Source organism: Stomoxys calcitrans, chromosome 1 (genome assembly GCF_963082655.1).
Source record: "Stomoxys calcitrans chromosome 1, idStoCalc2.1, whole genome shotgun sequence".
Lineage (NCBI taxonomy): Eukaryota > Metazoa > Arthropoda > Insecta > Diptera > Muscidae > Stomoxys > Stomoxys calcitrans.
In genome coordinates this window covers 82,784,424-82,798,926 of record NC_081552.1, presented here as the reverse complement: position 1 = coordinate 82,798,926, position 14,503 = coordinate 82,784,424, and positions in this window count along the sequence as shown.

Sequence of the window (14,503 nt, the reverse complement as noted above, 5' to 3'; positions counted from 1 at the left end):
CTTTATGGGGTCTCAGAAGAATATTTCGAGTAGTTACAAACAGAATGACGAAATTAGTATACCCCCCATCATATGGTGGAGGGTATAAAAAGATATACTTGAAAGGGCCAATTATGCATTTCATAAATTCCCAAAACGATCGTGCTTATCTAGCACACGTATTTAAGACTGGGAATAGCCACCCGAAGTATTTTTTCCACCTCAAGTGCTGGTATCGGCAGTTGCGACCAATCGTTTTTATCGTCATCACACAGTGGCTGATCAATTCTCCAGATGAAAATCCTATGATATTTTGTACATAGACCATTTTAGAGAGCAAGGTAAGATCTAAACAATTACAAGCGTGCTAAGTTCGACCGGGCCGAATCGTATGTACCCTCCCACACGGTTCGCATTTGTCAAGTTCTTTCCCGGTATATATTTTTAGGCAAACAAAGGATAAAAGAAAATAATTGCTTTGCTATTGGAGCTATATCAGTATATCTATATCGGTTTATATGGGAGCTGTATTAAGCTATAGACCAATTCAGACCATATTTGACACGTATGTTGAAGGTCATGAGAGTAGCAGTTGTACAAAATTTCACCCAAATCGGATAGGAATTGCGCCCTCTTGTGGCTCAAAAAATCACACTCCCAGGTTATTGACTGATTTCAATCATACTTCGCACAGTTGTTGAAAATCATAACAAAACACCTTGTGAAAAATGTCAGCCAATCCTAATGAGAATCGCGCCGTCTAGTGGCTCAGGAAGTCAAGATCAAAGATCTGTCTGCATGGCAGCTATATCAAACATGGGGCGATATGGCGCATTTACAATCCCATAAACCGTAACTAATAGGAAGTATATGTGCAAAATTTCAAGCGGCTAGATTTATTCCTTCGAAATTTAGCGTGTTTTCGGCAGACAGAGGGACGGTCATGGCTAGATCGACTTAAAATGTAATGAGTGTCAAGAATATATATACTTTATGGGGTCTTAGACGAATATTTCGAGGAGTTACAAGCAGAATGACGAAATTCGTATACCCCCTCCTCAGGTGGAGGGTATAAAAAAATAGCAGAATGGATGCGCTGAAGTATGCCATTGTGATGGAATGTGCAAAATACCGGCAGACTACAATCGTGCAGCTTGGAAATTTTTTTTGCCTCTTTGGAGCAATAGTCCATCCAAAATATGGTGAATAGAATCAGAAGATAAGAGTTCTTCCGCACATTATTGCCATTTGAATGAACAACAAATATTTTGACACAACAAAATTGAAGTTGTTTGACTTGATAACAATTCCCGAAATTTCAATGAAGTTTACAAATTTTGATGAAAATTTCTCTTAAGATAAAATAGTGAATTACTAAACTTTCCATGAACATTCTATAGCGAAACAAGGGATACTTCTCTCATATTAATGAGTGCAGTCCTATTAATGTTTAAGCTCAATGATAAGGGGCCACCATTCTTTACATATCAATGCGTGCAGTTCTATTAATGTTTGTTAATGTTAAAGCTGATGATAAGGGGTCTCCACTCCGAACGATATGCTGCATAGCGACACCACTCGGTAGAGTGGTGTCGCTATGTCACTAAAGCCGGCTTTAGTCACTAAAGCCGGCTTTAGTGAGGGGAAAACCACCGCTGAACATTTTTCTGATGTTTATGTTGGGGTTTGAAGCCAGGCGTTCAGCGCATAGGCGGACATGCTAAACTTGGCGCCTCGGTGGCTGGAGGCTGATCAAATTTACTTAATTTTTTTCTTAAATTCAAAAATGTTAAAAAAATATTTTCAAAAAACAAAATTTTACTGAATTCTTCTTAATCAAAAAGAAAATTCTATAACACTTTTTTTAAATCAAATTTAGATAAAAAGTTTTCAAAAAAAAAATTTTGAATTAAATTATCTATTTCGTGATTTTTCGAACATTTCACCCTCAAGATCTTATTCAATGCTTTGTATTCAAAGAATAGCATAGCAAAGAAATTATAATAGTTGGGCAAGTGAGTGTTATCATTCGAAACACTTTGATTGGCGTGGTGGATCGCGATTTCTGATATCTCATGTATGTTCATCAACACGTTTGGCACAGTTGTAGGAAGTCATATTATATCAACAAATGCAAAATTTCAACCAAATTGGATAAGAATTGGGCCCTCTTAAAGCTCAAAAAGTCTAATCGGAAGATCGGTTAATATGGCGACTAAATGCGGTTATGGAATGAATTAGACCATACTTGATCCAGTTGTTGGAAGTGATACCAAAATATTATATTTCGAGGTGTTACAATCGGTATGAAGAAATTAATATACCCCAATCCTATGGTAGAGGGTATAAAAATTAACCATTTGTAAAAAACGGGTAAATTTTGGCAAGAAACTTATATATCAAAAACCCGAAAAATTACAAATTTCAAGAAACTGATTAATATATTGAGCTCAAAAAAAATCTAAACACCTGCTTTCAAAGCCTTTGGTAAGGGCAAGGGAGGCAATCTTTGCCCTATACACTTGCAAGAGGACTATTTGGAAAAGTTGAAGGCTTAAACTGCGTGTCATGCGTTGTCTGTGTACTACACTAGTTAAAAGCAACGTTATGGTGTTGTAGTCACGTGAACGGTGTTCAAAAAATCCACATACTGTTTAATACTCAGGCTGGTTTAAAGATCGACTTGTTTATGCATGACAGCCAGACTGAGGACGACTTTATTCGATGCAATGAATTTGATGCTACAATTTGTGAGTAGACAAATTGCTGTAGCCACTACCGTAAGTATAAGTGATCTTGCTCTTTGGTTTAGCAGCAACCACGGGAACTCGATTATTCGTAACGAAGCCCTATATCACAGGCATTGAGCCGCTATTTTATTGCAGCTACAGTATATTTGACCAACCCCTGTTGCGTTTATCATGAGAAGACCCTTTCAATAGAATGAAGGATTAGCGAAGATATAGATGGCTAAGGATAGTTGGCATACGCTTTTTCTCAGAAGTCGCTCTTGACTGACACCGATCTATCATCGAGATGGTTGAACAGTTCAAAATTCACCTGTGCTTTGTGCCGGGCCATAGAGATGTCTCATGGATTTGTATAGCAGACGAGGTTGCAAGATTGCAAATTCTAGGGAATCGGGAATCGGGAATCTGTGAATATGCTTCAGATGGAGTTCTATTTTAGGTTCTAATTTCTTTGAGCACTTGTCTGAATTGGTGGACTTGAACATTTGCAAGTTGTTGGGCTTTTTAAACGATATGGTTGATTTAACTGTGGGTACTTGATGGCATTTTCCTTTTCATGTGGCATCACAATGGATGAAAAAATTTGAGTGAGTCTGTCACAAATACTTAAACAAACTGTGTGCTGTGGGATCACATTGCTCATGCTAATAACAACAAGTTTTTGTGCTCGCCATTGCCCAGGGAGGAATTCGAATTACTGAATTGTCATGGGTTCTTATATATGCTGTTGATATGGTTTCAATAAGATAGCAATTCTTTTCTTTGATCCTTTGTTTGCCTAAAAAGAGAAACCGGAAAAAGAGCTCCACAAATGCGATCCATGGTAGAGGGTATATAAGATTCGGCCCGGCCGAACTTAGCACGCTTTTACTTGTTCTCTTTAATTTTTATCGCCATAATTATTCGACTATTAACCCCGGCAAAATGGTTTTTATTTTTATAATCTTTTGAAATTTTGTAAAATTTTGGTCGCCTACCCAAATGATTTCATTCTTTTAAAGGAATTTTAATTTTTAACGCATGCTTAAGTTTGTTCATCCTTGTTACAGAAATTCTTAAGGTTTTTGCCTATGTTTGCACAATTGTTAGGAAGTGTGAGGGAATTTAAATTTTAAATAGCCAAACCTTTGGGATCACTACATTAAAGTTATGCTAGTTTTTTTGTTTTCTAAAATAAATTTTTTGAATTCCAACTTTTGTTGTTAGGAAAAGTTTCTCAAAAAATAGCACAAAAAGCCTAAAATTTTAGTTTAACTAAGTTTATGGGCAAACATTCAAACATTTCAACATTGTTGTGGTGGACATGTCGGATGGTGAGGTACTGCTATTCTTCTCGTCGTAAAACAAGGTTATAATGCTGCAGTGCTAGACCATCACCATTACACTGTCTACATGGACGTTGTGAATACTTTCATGGGCTATGGCCAGGGGGTTTTGGACTGCTTGCGTTGGTTTGCTACTCAATTTTCTAATTTCCCCTTAAGCCATATTAGGATGTCTTTTTATGCTACTCGTATTACTATTAACCCACAGGGAGCTTTTAATAAACCACAAATTTAACATTTGTTTCTCACAGCAAAGCAATGACTGGGCTGAGGTAATTTTTGATTCGTTTTTCTTTTGCTTTTTTTGTTTAAAGCCACCCCCAACAACAACGACCCGCTGCAGCAGCTGAAGCCAACACAACAACAAATTGCCTTCGCATTTTAGTATTAATTCCAAGAAATCACGGGCATCAAACGACCAAGGGAAAGAATAGCAAAAAAAGTTTAAGGCCTATACATGACTTTTTTCCCCTACTTCTTTACTTTAATTGTGTATGACAGAATATTTGTCCCATTAGCCGAACTTGGAATAGATTTCCAAGCGACTCCAGTTTCTACGCTCCTTCCCCAATCCCTGACACCTAGTTTAAACATCTCTTTCATCACTAGATCTTTCCATCGGAGTTTTGGTCGTCCCTTCTTTATTCATTCTGACAGCATAACCTAGCCAATGCAACTGTTGTATTTTGATATGCTTGAGTTACAGCTCAGTTCTTGGTTCATTCAACGCCGATACTCTCTATCAAAGCAAGCCGGCTCATAAATTTTACGGAGAATCTTTCCCTCAAACACTGTCTAGTTTGTTTTCACAAGTACCCATATCTGAAGACTGTAGTTAATACTTCCGGTGACCAACCCATGTTATCATTGTCGTCGGTCCCTTGTTAGTAGTGTACCATGCCTATTCACATCTGCACTCGCACAATCTTTTCCAACAGGATATTAAAGAAACTACACTGTAGACTGTTTCTCTATACAAATCCTCGTTTGGTACTGAACGGTTCGGAGAGGTTGTTTCCTATTTTAACTTTCTTGTGTATGATGAGGTTCCAAATATCGGGTATGCGTTCATCAAGCTGAATTAAGCCGTCGTTTCCGATTTTAAACAGTTCAGCGGCAACCTAGACCGAATACTGCCTCGTTCTAACTAATTGGAACATACTCTTTATAATCATAAGTGATTGGTTCTGCGGTATATTTATCGCCACCATTATCGAATACCAGTTAATTCGAAAATGTGTCATCCATATCCTCAATATATGTTCTTTATCTGTTACCAGATTTCCTTCTTTGTCTCTGGAGGAGTATGTGCCTGTCCCAAAGCCATCGATTTTTTTAAGTTCTTTAGTAGAATTTTCGGGCTTCATTCTAGCTACTGACCATCTCGATTCGCTCACACTCACGTTTTTCCATTTCCTTCTTCTTTTTACGGAAAAGATGTTTTCCTCTCTCCTTTTCTCCCGATACCTCTCCTTCGCCTGTCGCAGCACTACTGACTGTAAAGTTGTCCCGTATGCCGCATTCTTGGCTTCAGTAGCTTTTTGACACCCCAGTCGTACCATAGGTTGCTTGGGGGAGGCTTTTGGTTCCCCATTACGTATGCTGCGGCTCTTTCAATAGAGTTGGTTATGGTTTGGCATTTTGCAGCTATATATATGCAATCTGGACAGGGAGTGATTTGTAAAAGCAATTGGATCAGTGGAGTGGTGTATGCCGTTGCCACCTGTTAAGACTGCTTTTTAGTGCTCAGCTTTCATGCAGTGTCAGGTCGTAATTTTCCCGCCACACTAAGAGCGGTTCGAACAAGGTAATGATCCGAATCAAGGTTCGCCCCTTAAATCGATCTTACGTCTAATACGCTGGTTGAAATCTATTTGGTTTCTCATGTTTTGATCGGGTGACAGGCATGTGGTCGTGTGAATCCTTCGATGTTGCATTCTGGATCTGCTTACTACCATTCTCGTTACCGCGGCAAAATCTGTTAGTCGATCCATTATTGGGAGTTTCCTCTTGTAGGCAAAATTTTCCTGCTATTGGACCAACGATATATTCGTTTCCTACTTTCGCATTAAAATCTCCCAGAACGATTTTAACAACATGGGCGGAACAGCGTTCATGTTCTCTTTAGAGGCGCTCGTAGAAAATATCCTTCGTCTGCCCGTTCTCGTCTTCTGTCGTGTCATGGACCCAAATAAGGCTGATGTTGGCCTTTATGTGAATGTTGTGAACCCCTCATCATTCGGAGTAAAATTGGAGATAAGGAGTTTCTGTCTCCGTATAACTACAAATCCACAGCTAAATTCATGCCTCACGTCATGGCAGCTATAGTAAAGTGCGTCACCCTTTTGTGTTGTTGTGACCATTATCGCACTTCCTGCATGCAGATACTTTTCCAATATATCATACAGTGCGTATATTGCCCCATTTCTACATCAACATAGGGGGAATCCGTTTTAAATCTTCTTCGTTTTTTCGAAGTAATTTTTTTTTTAATCTTCCAGGTGATGGGCTACTAACCCGTCACCCCAACCCATATTTTTAACGTTTAACGGGTAAACTTATGGCACATTTTTGCTCACTACCTTTAACGGATTTAATAGATAGCTAGCCAAGTGACTCCGGTGTGTCCATATTTCAGATGATTGAAGACCAAGATAAGCCTGGATTTTGCCAAGGTAAAAACAATCAGGTTAAGTTTGTTGATATATACTGGCCGTACTCCGTTTTCTACATATTTATTTGATGCTTTTAGGGCTTCAAGAAGTCAATTTTGGAAATCGGTTTAATGTAGTTATGGCCTTAGCTAAGTTATATTTTGGTTGGGAATTAAATTAATTTCGTATAAAAAATTTTAAGTAAAATCGAGCTTGTAGTAAGCAAAAAGTCAAGTCCGGAAAGATCTGTTTGCAAAATTGCAAAATCATAGCCAAATCGGTTAAAAATTGAGTCTTTTTTCTTAAGCGAAAAATTAAATTTGGATTATAAGTGAACTATATTCAAATCTTAAATGATTAGATCGACTTAAAATACCAAAATGATTAAAGATATTCATACAATGCTTAATAGGATTCCACATCGAAATTTAAAGATATTACAAACGAAACATCTATGGTGGGGGGCATTAAATAGGCGTAACGGAGTATATGAACATGGCTTTTCATTAAGCACCCATTCATTCCATACATGGTATACATGTTGGAAACAGTGCTGCCGTTTTTGGTAGAGTTTCTACCAAAATTGGTAGGTTTTAATTCTCTTGGTCGGTGAGTAGGCTGACCTCTATTTTTGGTAGGTTGATAGGCTTATCTCAATTTTTTTTTTTTTTTTTTCAACATACGTATAAATACCAAGATAATTGCTGAAAAATCGCAGGGGATAACTCAAAATTAACCCACACCTTGTCGTTTCTGCGTATTCGTTAAGAGTGCAGAACAAAACCATGGATGTCGAGAGATCAAATACTGTTACAAGAGGTCTCAGTGTTTTCAATTTCGGTAAAAAGGGCGTATGTTCTGATATTTACTGTAAGTGGTACGAGTGTAAATTCTGGGTAGGAAATGCGGCTTGAGGGGTCCATTTAACTTATGGTTGTTCATTGAAATCGGGGCAAAAATACGGGTGTAAAGGGAGTTATATCAAGATATAGGCCATCATTGAACATAGGGTGACTTCAACAAACAGACGGATGGACATAGCTAGATCGTTTGTAGCGTAGAAAATGTATTATTTAATGTATTTAAAATGGAACAGCAAAATGGCCTAGTCTGCGGTGGCGGGTATAAAAATATATACCTCATTTTTGGCTTGTAGAACATTTGGTAGGTTATGGTCGAGTTTGGTAGGATCTTAAATTGTGGTAGGAAATTATTTTCTTGAGTGGCAACACTGGTTGGAAGTCATAACAAAACTCAGATTTTGAATGTAACATCTTTAAAAGACAGATTCTAAATTTTTATCAACATATCAATGTGTTGCGAAAGCAACGATAGGCTTAGTATATCCCTCCATTTTGTGTTAGTAAATGCCTTAAATATGAAGTCCTCACTCAATTGAAGGAAAAGTTTTTGGCAACTGCCACACTTCAGCATTTATAGACTGAGGTAGGTAGCAAGGAACAAGCAATATGACAGGACAAAAGTATAATGGAAAAAACAAAACTGTTCATATTTCGTAGATAACTGTCTGTTCCTATGGGTGTGTGTTGTGTGCGGGATAAGGAGTGTGTAACCTACGTGCCATAAAACACCGCAGAACAAGAGCAATTTTCGACTTTTTGAATGAATGGTTTTGGCTCTTATGTATTAGGTGTAAGCGCGGAAGTTTTAGAAAGCAAGCATTTCTAGTATGTTTGTCTTCAGTATTTATTAAAAAATTCATTTAAAATTTAAACATAAAATTCCTTCCTTGTTTTTATAGAATTTTTTCTTCTTTCCAAAGTTAGCATTGGCTTGATGAGCATTTCAGAATTTGTAGGCTTGGCGTTCTCTTTTATTTCATCCCACCCACCCTATCAGCAGAAAAAGGAATGAAGCTTTAATCAAGGACGTAAAATTTAATACTTATGAGTGAGACCACAATTTGTGTTGGAGGGAAAATACGCCAACAACACCACCTACTATATATGTATAGAAAGGACAAAAGGGAATCAAAACTGAGTGGCACAATAAGGAAACTTAAGTTTTTGCCTCAGTGCCAATTTATAGGATATGAGCTGGGTCGTTGTTTAAGAGAACATAACAGAAACTCTGTAAATCTTATTATATTGATCCTTGGCAGCAAATAAAATATACATATAACATACATAGAAGCTCTTCCACGCACATAGATAAGAACGAGTAAATACATATGTTTTGTTGGATATTTGATTTGTAAAAGAGGAAATTTAAGAGGGAAGTATGATAAGAAAGAAAGAAGCTCAAAGAAGAAGATCAAACCACAACTACATAATTGAAAACGATAAGAATGACATCCGTCTTTGCTTGATTGGGAGGAAAGTTGGAAAAAACAGATAAATAAAAAAAATTAAAACGATTAGTTTTATTTAAAAAAATTTTCATCCTGACCAAATAGCCCGTCAAAAAAAAAAAAAAAAAACAAGAAACAAGAAAAAATTGATTATCAATATTGGTCATAGAACAACAAAAATGAATCTGCTGCTTGCTATTATCTAGTGGTTCGGAGAAGTATGAACATTGCATATGATCGCAGTGGCTAGCGAGACAATCTTTTGGTGTCATCATCCTCCAACCTTACCTATTCTAAGGTTTCTTTTTTTTGCATCTTTTCCCATAGATATATATATTTCTTCTTCCCATAGATATATGAGCCACCTTGTGTCCGTGATTCCTTCTTTGGGTAAAGATATTTTATGACAATTTTGCTCTATCCAAAGTCTTCCTGAAGTAGGTTCATGGGCAAATTTACATTTGAAGTAGACTTCCTCCTATAAGAGACTACGTTTAAATTGAATGGCGGTCTTAAATCAATCTCACTTGGATATTATAGTCCACAAAATAAATCTCACTTAGACATTTTGCAATTTAAGTTGAAGGGTATAATTTTGTTCTACGTAGCAAATTTCTGCCAAACCATGCAAATGCAAATTTGCCCATGAACATTCCATGAAGAAACAGGAGCAAACTTCTCAGATATCAATGAGTGTTGTCCAATTCAAGTTTTAAGCTCAATAATAAGGGACCTCCATTTTTAAGCCGAGTACGAATGGCGTGCCGCAGTGCGACACCTCTTTTTGGAGAAGTTTTTACATGGTTGCCATACCAAATGGTACAGTACCTCCCAAATGTCGCCAGCATTAGGATGATGTTCTCGCCAGTATCCGAACCCGGGCGTTCAGCGTCATAGGCGGACATGCTAACCACTGCGCCACGGTGGCCTCCAAAACTGCCGAACCATAAAAAAATTACATCTTCTAGGAACAAGGTAAATCGAGAGATCGGTTTATATGGGAGCAATATCAGGTTATTTACCGAATTGCAGTGTAGTTGGCACGATTGTGGGAAGTCGTTAGAGAACACTACATGCAGCAATTTTAGCCAAATCGGACAAAAATTACGACTTCCAGGGGCTCAAGATGTCAAATCAAGAGTTATAAACCGATTGATCCGCGGAAGTGATTAATTTCGTAACAGAACACTACGTGCAAAATTTCAGTCAAATCGGAATACAATTACGGCTTCCATGGCAAGAGAAGCCGTAATTGTAATCCATACCCCAAAACCGGACATATTTCCTGACTTTTGGAAAAAGTGTTTTAAATGAAAGGTATTTGAGATAAGAATATGATATCCAATTTTGAGGCCAATGGCAACATGGGGTTCAAATAAATGCTATTTGAAAGTCGAGCACGATGCTGATTTTTTCAGGGCTCAGTGTTTGGCGGAACACTCCGCTCTCTAAATCGGACATATTTACCGACCATGTCAATGTGGGTCTCAAATGAAAGGTATTGGGGAGCAGAGCTCAAAATTGGCACTAATTTTCGGGACCAATTTTCTGGGGTTTTACCCCTTCCCCAAAACAACCACAAACAGCAATTATTTACTGACCATCGCAAATGGAGCTAAGAGAAAGGTATTTGGAAGTAAAATACGAAGATAATATTCAAATGTTTGACATGTATTTGGTGTACCGCCCCTTCTCCAAACCACTCCCAAAAAATTACAAATTTACCGACCATGCCCATATGTTTCTCAAATATAAGGTGCTGGAGATTAGAAAACGACTTTGATAGCCAATTTTTCGGCCAAGTGTTTGGAGACACCTCATCCCATGAACGTCCCCTAATCCTGGGCAATATGAGGTTTAAATTAATGGTATTTGAGAGTAGAGCACGATGCTTATACATTTTATTCTCAGTGCTAATTGCCTGGAGACCACCTCACCCCAGAAAACACCCCCAAATCGGACATCATGAAAATATCGGACTCAAATAAAGTCTTTTAAGAGTGGAGTACATCTTACATCCAAACTAAAACATTTCGAGCGAATTCATAGATCAATAAAGATCATTTCATATAAAGCCTTTCTGTTGAAAGTGGTCCAGACGGGACAATATTCAGATATACCTACCATTTAGTCCGATCTCTCGAAATAGAGTATTTAGCCCATAAATGGAATATTTCTTATCCGATTTCGATGAAATTTGAAACAACGAGTTTCATAGCGGAACACTATGTGCAAAAAGATAGATACCCCAAGACCCCAGATAGGTTTATATGACAGCTATATATGGTTATTGACCGATTTTAACCACATTTAGCACAGTTGTTTGAAACCATAACCATAACAACATTTCGTGCAAAAATTCAGCCAAATCGGATAAGAATTGCGCCTTCTAGTGGCTCAAAAATTCCAGATCCAAGATTGGTTTATATGGCAGCTATATCAAAGTATGGACCGATATAGCCCATTTACAATCCCAACCGATCTACAGTAATAACAAGTATTTGTGCAAAATTTCAAGCGGATAGCTTTACTCCTTCCAAAGTTTGCGAGCTTTCGACAGACAGACGGACGAACATGGCTAGATCGACTTAAAATGTCTTGGCGATCAAGAATATATATACTTTATGGGGTCACAGACGAATACTTCGAGGAGTTACAAACAGAATGACGAGATTAGTATTTCCCCATCCTATGGTGGGGGGTATAAAAAGAAAGCCTGTGTTGAAGCTCATTAGCACCCTTTTAAGTTGATATATTCATTCATTCAAATTCAAATTAAAATTTCGCTTAAAATGCATCAAATCATATCCTATTTACAAATGAAAACGAAGCAAGTAAAAAGGTGATTAGTTCGGCCGAGCCTTGTCTTGCATACCCACCAACACGGATTCCGACAAAAATTTAAATTTATTAATTCAGTTTGTATTTGAATATTTATTTGGTCTCAAGAAGTCATATCGGGGTATCGATATTTAAGGGGGCCTACATTAGTATATAGATCGATTCAAATCAGAAATTTCAGCCAAATCAGGTGAAAATTGAGGCTAAAGAATTCAAGCTCATTTGGGTTTATATCAGTATATAGATAGATTAGGATCATACTTGGCACAGATACTGGAAATCTCGACAGAAGTGTTTGTGCCGAATTTTAGCCAAATCAGGTGAAAATTGGGGCTTCAAGGTGCTCAAGAAGTCAAATTCTGGGGTCGGTTACTATGTGGCCTACATCAGTATACAGAAGTGAACAGAAGTGTTTGTGCCAAATGGGATGAAAATTGAGGATGAAATTGAGGCTCAAGAAGTCAAAACTGGGGATCGATTTACATGGGGGCTATATCCAAATCCGAACTGATATGGCACATGTGCAATCCCTAATGAACAATGTCGATAAGAAGAATCGGTGCAAAAATTCAAGCGCATATCTTAATTTGTTGGAACGCCATCGTGATTTCAACAGCCGGACTGAGCTAAATCGAATCAGCAAATGATTCTAAGCCGATCAGTTTACTTATCAATGACTCTAGCTCTTCTCCTCCTTAGCATTGCAAAAAGTTATAATACCCTGTACCACAGTGGTGCTGTATGGTATAAGAAGCAAACTAAAGAGACAAATGTATTACATCTCATTTATTTAGCCATATTCTGAGAAGTTGTCATGGGATGACTAGTGGCATTTTGGCCTACAAGTTTGTTTGGTTTTTTTTTAGGGTGGGTTTCCCTAGCCTCTTGTTCCAAAATTTACCCTCCAACAGTTAGGTCGAAATTTTAATTACATTTGTAACATTTTGAAATATTGTTCTGAGATTTGATCGTCTTGACATTGTAAGTCGATTTAGGCATGTCCGTCTGTCTGTCAAAAAACGCTAGCTTAGCTAGGCGATTGGAATTTTGCATAAATACTTCCTATTGGTGTAGGTCGATAGGGATTGTGAATGGGTCATATCGGTCCATGATTTGATATAACTGCCTTATGAGCCGATCTTAGATCTTGACTTTATGAGCCTCTAGAGGGCGCAATTCCTATCCGATTTGGCCAAAATTTAATACAACGTGTTTTGTTGTAGGTTTCAACAACTGTGCTAAGGTTCAAGAGCATGGCAATTTTACCCATTATCCTTTATTTGATTTAATGAGATACCTGGCAAAGAACTTGACAAATTCAATCCATGGTGGAGGGTATATACGATTCGGTCCAGTCGAACTAATCATGCCTATACTTTTTGTGCCTCTCTTTCCACTTGTCCGTTTGGAGTGATGATTTTTATACCCTCCACCATAAGATGGGGGTTTACTAATTTCGTCATTCTGATTGTAACTACTTGAAATATTCGTCTGAGACCCCATAAAGTATATATATTCTTGATCGTCGTGAAATTTTATGTCGATCTAGCCATGTCCGTCCGTCTGTCCGTCCGTCCGTCTGTCTGTCGAAAGCACGCTAACTTCCGAAGGAGTAAAGCTAGCCGCTTGAAATTTTGCACAAATACTTCTTATTAGTGTAGTTCGGTTGGTATTGTAAATGGGCCATATCGGTCCATGTTTTGATATAGCTGCCATATAAACCGATCTTGGGTCTTGACTTCTAGAGCCTCTAGAGGGCGCAATTCATATCCGGTTGGAATGAAATTTTGCACGACGTGTTTTGTCATGATATCCAACAACTGTGCAGAGAATGGTTCAAATCGGTCTATAACCTGATATAGCTGTCATATAAACCGATCTGGGGTCTTGACTTCTTAAGCCTCTAGAGGGCGCAATTCTTTGGCACGACGTGTTTTGTTATGATATCCAACAACTGTGCCGAGTATGGTTCAAATCTGTCCATAACCTGATATAGCTGCCATATACACCGATCTGGGGTTTTGACTTCTTGAGCCTCTAGAGCGCGCAATTCTTATCCGATTGGAATGAAATTTTACACGACGTGTTTTGTTATTATATCCAACAACTGTGCCGAGTATGGTTCAAATCGTTTTATAACCTGATATAGCTGCCATATACACCGATCTGGGGTTTTGACTTCTTGAGCCTCTAGAGTGCGCAATTCTTATCCGATTGGAATGAAATTTTGCACGATGTGTTTTGTTGCGATATCCAACAACTGTACCAAGTATGGTTCAAATCGGGTTATAACCTGATATAGCTGCCATATAAACCGATCTTGGGTCTTGACTTCTTGAGCCTCTAGAGGGCGCAATACTTATCCAATTTGAATGAATTTTGGCACGTAGTATTTTGTTATTTTATCCAACAACTGTACCAAATATGGTTCAAATCGGTTCATAACCTGATATAGCTGCCATATAAACCGATCTTGGATCTTGACTTCTTGAGCCTCTATAGGTCGCAATTATTATCCGATTTGCCTGAAATTTTGTACGACGGATTCTCTCATGACCATTAACATACGTGTTTATTATGGTCTGAATCGGTATATAGCCGATACAGCTCCCATATAAATCGATCTCTCTGTTTTACTTATTG